The 12296-nt window shown below is 49.2% G+C and overlaps 1 non-coding gene across 1 annotated transcript; it reads left to right on the top strand.

Annotated features, from left to right (window-relative positions):
- The first annotated feature begins 6160 nt into the window (after positions 1–6160).
- Positions 6161–6232, top strand: Trnam-cau (transfer RNA methionine (anticodon CAU)). Its single transcript has one exon. It is a non-coding gene; the product is annotated as a tRNA-Met (tRNA).
- Positions 6233–12296: the final 6064 nt, after the last annotated feature.

The following is a 12296-nucleotide window of genomic DNA, read 5'->3' as shown; positions in this document are numbered from 1 at the left end:
TTTGTTATCGTCCAGTACACTTCGTGCGTCATCGCGCGAATTTTGAATCTTAAAGGTCCGTACGCCACGTGGTGTAAAAGCTGTGAACTAAAGGCGATGTCCGGAATTGCTGGGGTTGAAGATGCCTTCTGCTGTGCTCTGAGTGCAACAAACAATGCGTGCAATCATTGCGTTGTTGGATCTTGCCGCGAATGCGGAGGCACACTGTCAGCACAGTGCATTTTGCAGTTACGAAGTTAGTAAGATCACAATACAAGGTGCAGAAGTGCCAGAAAAATATACGCCGCACGGAAGTGAATTTTTCTTATTTTTGCAGTATAGTTCTGTTGTTTTGTGACCCACGCTGCTAGAAGCAGCGCTCGACGCCCCGACGGCCTGCTAGGGCTGCTTGCAATGCCGTGCGGGAATTTGACTAAAAACAAAAAAGTGTGCCACTGCACGTTGTTATGCCTATCTATGCGGTTTACTGTAGTTCTATTTTATGCTTTTTGGCCCTCGATTCCTGGTTGTGTTGAAAAGATCAGAGGTAAAAGCCCACTCCTGTAGTTTCACGCTTTTGAACAATCCGCCTCTTTCCTTAAAGCAAGTGATGTAAGCACTCAGGCGAATGGGCACTCAGGTAGCCGATTGAAACTTTATTTTAGGTGTCTTTTCTACGTGACGTATATTTCTGTTGCGACAGGTGTTCCTGCATGCACTGCAGTGCAATGGAAATAGAAGAAGAATGTTTGTGCTGCCAGGAAGTAAACGAAATCCCTGCACACGGTCTTGCCTACGGAGGTGTCACACGACCACTTTTGATCGCGATCAAGCCCGATCTGGATCCAAATTCTCGACAGCGATTGGCTCCCTCGTGCAGTTGCGCTAAGAAGCAAATCATGACCGAGAAATTCGATCCGGATCGGGCATGATCGAGATCAAAAGTGGGCCATGTGACACCTGTATTAAACTCGCAATGCCCATTCTCAGGCCATAGTCACAATTTTGGGCGACACAGTCCCGCGTCTGGGCCGCATTCACGAAACTTGTCCGTGTAAATTTTGGTGGTCCGTCACAGCCTCGGTTATCGTCTACACAACCTCAAATAGCATGCGACGGACCGCCGACCATTGAGGACGCGTTATTTATTATATAAATCAGAGACGTTCCACAAATACAGGCCCAAATTCGGAACTCTTCGGGGAAAGCGTCGCCAATGACAGAAGCGAGAAACGGAAATTTAAGTGACAGAATGAGAAACAGATGGCGATTACCCAGAAAAACAACGTGCATTTTTTTCTACATGCGGCATAAGCTCCTACATTCGACATCTCTGATGGGAATCACTGTCCCGAAAATGTTTTGAACCGAGAAGAGTGGTTCTTGAAGACTTGAAATTACTTCGTTTCACCGCTGCGATCCACTGAGCAGCTTGTTTTTTCTGCCGTGGGAAATTGTGAAAGATAACGTCGTCTCGGCCGCCGGTGCTCGTCGATGCTTCTTAGACGGAGTTCTCCTTGCGGTAACAGTCCTTTGAAGCTTAAGCCGGAAACGTAGGGTGGAGATCTTGATCATGTGTGATAAAGGCCACGGATACAACATGACTGACGCGCAAAACGTGTACACGATTTCCGCGCGGGCGCCCGGGATCCCTATATTGACGTCATTTCCGCTAGCTTTCCCCTTCCGCCGCTGCCGCGGGCTGACTCCGCGAGCCGCAGTGGGTGGAGCATAGCTGCGAATTTAATTCTTAATTACGCCGCCGCTACTTGTATGATCAAAAAACAAAACTTCGTACCGGGGATTTCAAGTGTCTGCGCTTCAGAAAAACGTCACTTTTTAGAAATCTAAAACCTGCGTAGTGAAGAAGAGGGACGATGCAGTGGGGCATCCTTACCAGCGCTGTCTAGTGGGTAAGCCTCTCCAGCGCATCGCTCGGACTACGCCGCTCGCGCTCGTGGTTCCTTGAACTGATCCAACGGTTGGCCCTAACGCCTGTATGCAATAAACGCCATTTGATGTCATCACGGACCACCACGCACTATGTTGGTTGGCATCGTTGAAAGATCCGTCCGGCCGTCTTGCACGTTGGGCACTTCGCCTGCAAGACTACGACATCCGCGTACTCTACCGCAGCGGGCGACACCACTCGGACGCCAATGCCCTCTCGCGCTCTCCCTTGACTGACAACAATATATCTCGGTTGACTGTGTCTTCCATCGACCTTCGCACCATCGCATCCGAGCAGCGCAAGGACCCCTAGATTGCGTCGATTATAGGCTGGCTCCCTGATCCATCGACCAGGTCAACAACCAGCGCATTGCGCCGTCAAGCTCACCATTTCGCCATTCGCGATGACCTGCTTCACCGGCGCAATTACAGCTCCGACGGTCGCCAGTGGTTGTTAGTAGTGCCTCGCAGCCTGCGTTCCGAAGTTTGCGCAGCTTTCCACGCCGATCCCCAGTGTGCGTATGCTGGCGTTTTTAAGACTTACCAGCGCCTTCAGCAGCGGTACTACTGGCGAGAGATGTACAGCTACGTTCAAAAGTTCGTACGCTCTTGTCCCGATTGCCAGCGCCGGAAATCTTCACCCCGCCTCTCGCCAGCTGGTCTGCAACCTTTACCTTGCCCCACCCGGCCCTTTGGGCGCGTCGGTATAGATTTGTACGGGCCCCTTCCCATGACTTCAGCTGGAAACCGCTGGGCCCTTGTGGCAGTCGACCATCTTACGCGATACGCTGAAACTGCGGTGCTTCCGGCAGCTACAGCGCGTGACGTTGCCTCCTTCCGGTTTCGTCGATTCATCCTACGTCATGGACCACCCCAGGAGCTGCTCAGTGATCACGGACGGGTCTTTCTCTCCGAAGTAGTCGAAGCTGTTCTCAAAGAGTGCCACGTCGTTCATCGCACAACGACGGCTTACCATCATCAAACCAATGGACTCACGGAACGATTCAACCGTACGCTCGGTGACATGCTCTCAATGTACATCTCCTCCGACCACACGAACTGGGACGCCATTCTACTCTTCGTCACCTATGCGTACAATACCGCTACGCAGAGCACTACTGGTTTTTCGCCATATTTCTTATTGTACGACCGGCACCGATCGCACACCATCGACACAATGCTACCATACCGGCTCGACGCATCTGAATGTGCGCCCATTTCTGATACGGTGAGACATGCCGAAGAGTGCCGTGACCTCGCCCGTGCCTTTACCTCCACTGACCAAGAGCGCCAGAAGAACACTCGTGGTGACCCCACCTCCGCGCACACCTTTCTTCCTGGAGCGCTTGTGTGGCTCTCAGTTCCTTCCGCTGCACCTGGTCTGCTGGTCTGTCTTCCAAGTTAATGCCCAAGTATGAAGGTCCCTACCGCATCGTCGAGCGTGCATCACCCGTCAACTATGTGATTGAGCCTGTTGAACCATGTTCGGACATGCGCCGTCGCGGACGCGACATTGTCAACATCGAGGTATAGTGAGGAATTGCTAGGTCGCCGGACGGCTCCCTTTTTCGTCCCCGGGGTAATTGTAGTGAAGAAGAGGGACGATGCAGTGGGGCATCCTTATACCAGCGCTGTCTAGTAGGTCAGTCTCTCCAGCGCATCGCTCGGACTACGGCGCTCGCGCTCGCGGTTCCTTGAACTGATCCAACGGTTGGCCCTAACGCCTGTGTGCAATAAACGCCTTTACACCTGTTTAGTTTCCCTTTAAGGAAGTAGTCGGCCCACACCAGACGTGCGGCATCCGCGGAAGAACGATTTTGACGAACATTCATAAAATGAAGTGTGTGCTTGAGTGTTGTGACGCCATGTATGATGCAGTAGCGATCCTCCAGCGGGACTTGGAGAAAGCGTGTGCATGAGATCTTGCTTACCATCATGAAGCATGTTAATGTTGGTGGCATAATCACTGAGGGGGTGACCATGGCGTACCGGAGCTGCTCTATGAGACCTAATTAATCAGACTTTGGGGGCCTCCATAAAGGTGAAGCGCTGCGTTCGCCAGGGTTGTCCACTCAGCCCACTTTTGTTTCGTGTTTATATAGAAACGCTGTCAGGCGATAATCCAAAATGACTATATTAAGGGATTTCGTCTGCAAGCAGCAGACGTCAAGTTACTGGCATATGCTGACGATGTGGCTGTATGTTGTAAAAATACGCAGAGTGGATTGAATACCATTAGTCTCGTAAGAAGGTTTGGTGACATCACTAATAGCTTTGTGAACTGGCAGAAATGTTTGGGTTTTTGGCATGGAAGGTGGGCGTCTATCCCAAACCACTTTTCAAACGTAAGGTGGGTCACGACACCAGTTAACTACCTTGGTGCACCGCTTGATGCCTACAGGGACAGTAGCGAATACTGGGAGGAGCCGACAAAGAAAATAAAAGAAAAATCGGACAGATGGAACGCGGGCCACTTGTCAATATTCGTGAGAGCTACAGCGTGCAACATGTTTATCGTGACAAAGATCTGGTATGTAATGCAGGTCCTACAGTGCTCTCGGATTACTGTGCAGAACCTTCACCACGTGTTCGCTGTTTAGTGTTGACATCAAACTGCGAGCGATGCAGCTGAGATAACCGCTTCTGACGTGTTAAGGATGGCTGTCTTGGGTTGGCGCACCTCTTCTTGCGTCAACTCGTGAACATGTTTTTTTTCTTTAGAGATACGAATGACCCATTTCAGCTCACCGTGATCCAAAGGAGACTATCAAGTGTACTTCCCGAGTTTGTTGTTGGTACCGAAACCATGACAGGTTCAGTCCGTGGTTTCTTCCGGGAAATAGTCGATAGTGTTTCCTTTTTGCATGTTCGTTTTTCAAGTGCATATTTCTGGAGTTTAAAACGGAAAGTTATATCGTGATTTTTTGTGACAGTGTTTTGGGCTTGTACTGATGTACAGAGCAGTGTACAGTGGAAGCTCAGGCCTAGACGTTTTGAAAAGAGTGAAGATTCCAGTGCAACCAACCACCAAATCTTTCTTCTTTAAATTACATACCAGTACTTTACGCGTTAAAACCTTTCTTGAACAACTCAAGTCCTACATGCCATGGGGAACCCACTGCCTTATTTGTAAAAAAAACGGAAAGCATAGATCATGTCTTCGTGCACTGTTGGGAGGGTGTCTATTTTTTGGGACGTGATACAAAGGACTTTAAAAAGGTGCTATTGATAGATCACCACGGAATCAGGTTTTTGACAATAGATGATGACGAAGGATTCCCGTACGACCTGATAATGCTTACGGGCCTCCACTGTTTATGGCGCTAGAGGATGGCGGGTTACCACTGTGACCCTGATGCCCGACCAGCGCGTATATACTTCCGTGAACATATGCAGTGGTATTTAGAGGGGCAGAAGTCACAACAGCCTGTTCCCGAGTGGCTTGTCCAGGGTTGAACCCCTGACCGCACTCAAGGAACTTTAATGAGACAACGTCATGCCACAGTAGCCGACGGCAACAAATGTATACGTACATTGCTGTTTCTTATGTAGTGTTCATGGCATTCTGTGCTGTTATATGTCGAAGAGTGGCAATAAAGAAAAAAAAGTCACAGCATATCCACGGGGTGAATGATGATGAGTGGGCGAAGCTCCGGAGGGAATCATCGGATCTCCCGCTTAAGGGGACGCTAGCACAAACGCGTTAGAAACGTGCAGTACTCTCTAGTAAGGGGGAGCGGCCACAGCGTCTTACGCAGCCATTTACACATGCCGGAACGTGCACCGCGTTTGCCGACGCCATCACATGACTGCTGAGAGAGTATACCCCCCGTATTCATAAACGCTCATCGACTTGAACTTGACTTGCCACCGCCTTGGGCAGCGCGTTCGAAACGCCTTGAAGGTAAGGCGGAGAGGCCACAGCGTCTTACACCAGCTTCTTACACGGGCCGTAACGCGCTAGCACAAACGCGTTAGAAACGCGCTAGAAACGCGGCCTTTCGTTAATGTTGAGTATTTATTGCCATCGTGGTGCGTGTGTCTATGTGCGCTTCGTGGCGTAGTGGGCTAACGCCGCGCGCTCGGAAGCGAGGGGTCCCTGGTTCGATTCCGCGCTACGGACACAACCTCGGATTTTTTTTTTCTCATTTTTCTCAGACTGGTTACACACTACTACTGCTACGACGGGGACGGAACGGGTGCCGCTATAAGGAGCTTCGCTCCTAAAAAAAGCAGAGTGGCGCAGTGGAAGCGTGCTGGGCCCATAACCCAGAGGTCCGGGGATCGAAACCCCGCTTTGCTACACGTATTTTTATTTTTCTCACATTTTACAGAAATATCTAATGAGCACCGTTATTTCATTCATGTCTGCGTGCAATATTGCATGCCGTGATTCGCTTTTATGCGCCACGCCTCATTTAAGTGCCTTAAGAAGCTTAAATCGTTTATTACAAATGTGAGCAAATTTACACGCATTAACAGTAAAGCAGAGTGACGGATTCTACTTCCGGCTACCCTTCGGTACGGACGTTGAATGTCGCGCTGTAGGGGCGGTGTTTGCGGCTATGCCAAGCCGCGGAAACAGGATGCCTGCGACCGTTGAACAGGATTACCACGTTGTTTTGCCGCCTCTGCCAACAGGTTCGTGTGCTTCAAACACCGTTTTTCCTAACGGCGACGTGAAAGCGAGGCCATTTCGTGTCGAAGATTTTCGCGACTCGTTGGCTCATCTGGAATTTCTCCCTGAGGTGGTCGCCTTGGGGCGTTTCAGATGAACCACGTCTGGGCTGTGACGTTCGAGAGTGCAGAGGCGACGAAGAAGATGCTGAAGTATGCGGAAATTCAAGTCAAGGAACGACGCTGTTTGGTTGTGGATCCGCATAACCGGGAGGTGCGGCTAAAGCTGCACTGGTTACTGCAGAAGCTGCACTGGTTACTACGGTGGTGGGGAGACAAGGCTGCTACTTCGGAGCTGTGGATGAAATGCCTGTCAAGCGTGCAAGCTGACTGCAGACACGTGAAGGCAATGTGAGCGACTCTTCGTAGCTGACAATAGCAGTGAATGTATTGTGATCTCTTTCATGTAGAAATGGAGTTACGCCTTGAAACACCCTTACACGCAGGCACGAAAAACGTGTGGGGTCTTACCGCAAGGAGGAAACAATGTCAGCTTAACCGCTTGTTCATCGAAAAGAATCTCGACATTATTGCGGTTCAGAAAACAAAGAGTGAATCTGAGGAAAGGACGGACCGCCTAGTGCAACCTTTCATGACTAGATATTATGTGTGTGTTTCTCATTCTGTTGGGAGAGCTGGGGGCTGTGTGCTTTTTCTCCGAAATAATATTGGTATGTCTGTTGAAAATGTATTTAGTGATGATAGCAGACGCATTATAATGTGATTTTTTGTTTTGTACTTTGAAGTGGCGTGTTATCTGCGTTTACGCACCAAATAGAACAGCCGAGTGCAGGGCGTTTTTTGAAAGCGTGGAATGTCACTTGAAGTGTGAGAGAACCATAGTCATGATGGGAGACTTCAACTGTGTCTGCAAAGTGGAAGACAGAGCCCGTAAGCAGTCTGGTCTCGATGTAAGTGCGCTACATTTAGCAGCACTGGTGGAAGAATATAATTTAGGGGTGTAGGCGACGTTTTAGCCAATAATGATGCACCTCTGTTCACTCATTTTCAAGGGGACAGCCACGCAAGACTGGATCGTGTCTATGTTTCTGCGGAAGCGATATCATTGTGCAGTGATTATGAAATCAAGCATGTTTATTTTAGCGACCACAGTTTGGTTCTTTTTTCGCTTGGTCCAAAAAAGCCGTCAAGTTTCAACTGGGGACTATGGAAATTCAATGAAAAACTGCTGCAGGACGAAACCTTTGTAAAAAAATTCAAGATAGCCTCAAATAGCTGTTATTGGGCGATCAAAAAGATTACACGGAAAAGTGGGAGTGCTTTAAGCAAGAAACAAAGTTAACAGCGATAGAAAGATCTAGTGTTTTACATCACCAAGAAAAAAGAAAAGAAATGAAATTACAAAGTGAGCTCAACTTTTATTTAAGCATGGAGAGCAACCATCCAGGGTGTTTCGCAAAATAAATAAAACAAACGAAAGCACAGTTGAAACTTGTTGATCAAGAAAAATATCGTGGTGCAATTATACGCGCAGGCGCAGGACGTTTATGGTGTGCGGAATAACCTACAAAGCGCTCGCTTTCGGATGAAAAGAGCTATGCCGCGAGAAAAGAGATAAATGCGATAACATACCAAAATGTAGTTGTACGGCACAAAGAAACCGTCCAACGTGCCTTTGTACAATATTACGGCGAACTTTTAGGACAGGAACCGCAATGTGAACAAGGTTTCGATAGTGAATTCTTTTACCTTTTGCCGGGACTAGAAGAGAAAGGCCGAAAAAGATTAGAAATGCCAATTAGCATAAAAAAAACAGAGGAAGCTATAGATCACTTGAGCCCTGGAAAAACGCCGGGTAACCTCAATGACGCTTTACCTCGTTGCAATAGATTGCGCAAGAGCAGCTGTTACCGGTCGTGTATTGTAATTACACCGAGATTATACTCACAACAGTGAATACAAATAAAAAGTAGGAGAGAGACAGAGGTCATAAGTGAAAGGCAGGGAGGTTAACCATGCTGAGCCCGGTAGGCCACCCTGCACTGGGGAAGGGGGAGAAGGGATTGAAAGAGAAGGAAGAGAGAAGTTCACAGTTCACACGTTGCACATTTACAGTTAAGCGTTCATCGCGGAGTTTCGTCACAGGCGGTCATACAGGCTTGTGCACTTCAAAAAATGCAGCAGCGCCTTTGCAGCCCTGCACATAGCAGACGCACGAGGCCACGCGCCCAGAGAGAGAGAGAGAGAGAGAGAAGAGACTTTATTTGCACCCGTCAAATAGATGACGGGGTAGAGGCTTCAGCCTAAACCCACACTCATCCTCCCTAACCGTCGACCCTTCCCTTGGGACGCGGCGGTGGTCAGGGCGAGACCGATGACTTGCCGTTGAGCATTTTCTTCTTCGTTGAGTAGCAAGGACTCCCAGGATTCTCCGCATCTATGTGGCTCATCAAGGTTAGGAACAGGTCCAAACCATGTGGACTAAGTCCGCTATACCATTACAATGCCTACACCGAGGGCTATACACCGAGGGATGCCATTTGCACAACAGTTGTAGGTTCGGAAATACCCCTGTTTGCAGTTTCCTCCACATAACTTCCTCGTTTTTGGTAAGGTTCTTATCCGCTCGCGGGTAAGTCTTACGCCCCAGCTTATAATGGTTAAGAATTTATTGAAAAGTGTTCAGTTCGTCAGCGGTCTGTAGGGGTTCCTTGCTTGGGGGTGTTGTCGAGACAGCACTGGAATCCCGGAAAGTGAGACCTCGGGCGAGTGCGTGCGCCTTCTCGTTCCCTCGCAAACCCTGATGAGCCGGTGTCCAGATTAGCGAAACCTGCTCCGCCGGGAGCTGTCCGACGGCTAATATGTGTACAGCTGCGGCGGAGATCCTGCCCGCATCAAAATTTCTGATTGCAGATTTTGAATGACTAACAATAACTCTCACATTCTTTTGAGTGAAAGCCAGCGCAATGGCGACTTCTTCCGCCTCCGTTGCTCCTAAATGTCTGACGCGCAGCACGAGATAGGGCCTCCGTTTTCGCGTGTAATTACGGCTGCGTATACTTTGCCTTGCTTGTATTCGGCCGCATCCGTGTATATCACATCCTGCCTGCCTTGCAGCCTTTTCTGCAGCGCCTCAGATCTGTCCCATCGCCTGCCCTCGTGATGCACCGGGTGCATATTCTTGGGCAACGGGAGTATTCTCAGCCTGTCCCTGACTCGCGGTGGGACTTTTCCTGTCTGCTTGGAACGTGCCTGGGGCTCGAACCCCAGCCGCTCCAGGATCCTTCTACCAGTCTGAGTGCGCAGCAGTCTCTGATATTGCGATACTGTCGCCGCTTCAATGAGCTCGTCTAAAGGCTTCTTCTTCTTTCTGGGGTTTTACGTGTCAAAACCAGTTCTGATTATGAGGCACGCCGTAGTGGAGGGCTCCGGATTAATTTTGACCACCTGGGGTTCTTTAACGTGCACTACAACGCAAGCACACGGGCGTTTTTGCATTTCGCCTCCATCGAAATGCGGCCGCCGCGGCCGGGATTTGATCCCGCGATCTCGAGCTCAGCAGCGCAACGCCTTAGCTGACTGAGCTACCGCGGCGGGTCGTCTAAAGGCTCATTCACACCGGCGACTTGAGGAGGTCGCGCGATCATTTGCGACTCGCGAACAAAAAGCGACCGAAGGCGACTGATGTTCACACCGGCAAGCCCGGCTGAGCGCGACCTGCAAGTCGCAATCCCGGACATTCTCGTTCTTCAGCGAGAATTCTAGGGATCTACGCAGTTAGCGCGCACTTCGCTGGCACTCTGTAAATTGGTTTCGCGTTCCGGCAACAGCCATGCATTTTGATTCGAGCGATGGCTGGATTTTGATTCGAGCGAGCAGGAAGACGCCGTCCCTGTGCTGATGTGCTCCGCCGGGGTGTCAGCTGTGGCAGCGCGGAAGCCTCCGAAGAAAAAGCGACGCTCGTGGGTGCGCCCGTGCCTCCGCTCGTGTGAAGTGACCGGCCACGCAAGCCGCCTCCTGCCCGAACTTTGTACGCATGACAACGAGTATTATCGAGAGAGAGCAAGTTGTAATTTCTAGTTCGCATTGCGTGTTATTCGGTGCATATTATTAAAGCAAAGCTGTTCACCCGCTGTTTACCTTTGGGTGGCGTGCTCATCCAACGAACGGCAGCTGGAAAAAGGGTTTGTGTTGTGGTTTCTTTTCCTGCTGTTTAGCTTCCATCGAATGCGACCGCGTACATTCGACACGTTGCTGCAACTGTTGAGTCCCAGAATCACAAGACAAGACACCAATTACCGGCCTATCGCCTTCATATCGTGACGCGGACATTGCATTTGGCGTGGACGACGACACACATCACTTTCGGCACGGCGCTGATTGGTTGAGCAGCTTTGCGACCACGGTCGCGCGACTGAAAAATCGCGCAGTGAGCGACTGGCCCAAAATGGTCGCTTTTCGAGAAAAACGACCATTTGCGACCATTTGCGACTGGTCGCTTTGCGACCAACTTGGTCGCGCGACCACTCTCAGTCGCCGGTGTGAATGAGCCTTAAGGTGTTGGACACCCCTAAATTTAAGATTTTGTTCGTTGATGTGTTCGGGGGAAAACCGAGAGCCGTCTTGATCCCCTTCCTAATAATGATCTCGACCTTGTCTTTCTCTGCTTTGGTGAATTTCAGGTAGGGGGCTACATATACGACCCTGCTAATTACGAAAGATTGCACTAACCTTAGGATGTTCGCTTCCACGCGCCCAAGATCTTTTCCTCCGTAAAAGGCAAGTGGTCTAAGTGCCCCAAAGCGTACCGAAGGGCAATCCTCTCATCTTCGTATCTGTGGCAGTCACATAAAAGCAGGAGTTCTGCAAAATATACATTAGAAATGCGAAGATAGAATGGAATATACAAATGCGAAGATACAACTCGTTAAAGGGCAAAAAAGAGTCGCTGGAAACAAAGTTCACTGCTTGTATACACAACACCTCGCAACAAGATAATTAAATATACGCCTAAGTCTCCAATAAATCTACGTATTTAGGCAAACGTCCCTGTATATTCTGCGTGAAACAAGACAAATAAACACGTTGCGGAGTTAGAGATAGTAAACATTGCGCACAGAAAGACAGATGATCTAGGCAAGAACAAAACTATGATCGCAGAAATCGTGATATGTACTTGGGCCACGCAGTGGTCGCGACAGCACCATACAGGTAGAATAATAAAGGAATAATGCAGAAATCAGTACGAAAATGTGTAATTTAACTGCCTGCATAGCGGCAACACTTACTCTGCACCCAACGTTTAAGGAGGGTTTTGCTTCGTTTCAAAAAAGAAATAAAAGCAGATAGCTAAAAAGGAAAGAAAAGGACAAACGAAAGCCACAGATGATGCGCCAATTTGAACTACCCAATATCCCAGTTAGTTTTGGCAAACGCCGCGTGTACCAGGCTTTCAATGAGCAATGGTCGGTCGAAATTGGTTATTGATGTCCTCGTAATTTTCGTATTCGCATGATAATTTTGATCATGATGCTAACTGCTAGAATAAACGGCTAAAGTTTCTGTGGTTAGCTGTGGAAAAGGTAACGAACAGTCATACGTTTTCATAATTACGACCTTATGGACTGAAGGAACAGAGCTTTTTACTTGCATTGATTTTTGCTGCTTCGCTATCTAAAGGACAAACTTCTCTCGGCGGGGAAGTTGAGCGAAGCGGTCAATGACTTCGG

The sequence above is a fragment of the Dermacentor silvarum genome, chromosome 1, assembly GCF_013339745.2.
Source record: "Dermacentor silvarum isolate Dsil-2018 chromosome 1, BIME_Dsil_1.4, whole genome shotgun sequence".
Taxonomy (NCBI): Eukaryota; Metazoa; Arthropoda; class Arachnida; order Ixodida; family Ixodidae; genus Dermacentor; species Dermacentor silvarum.
Note: the sequence above shows the minus strand (reverse complement) of the source record. Positions and strands in the feature narration are given on the sequence as shown.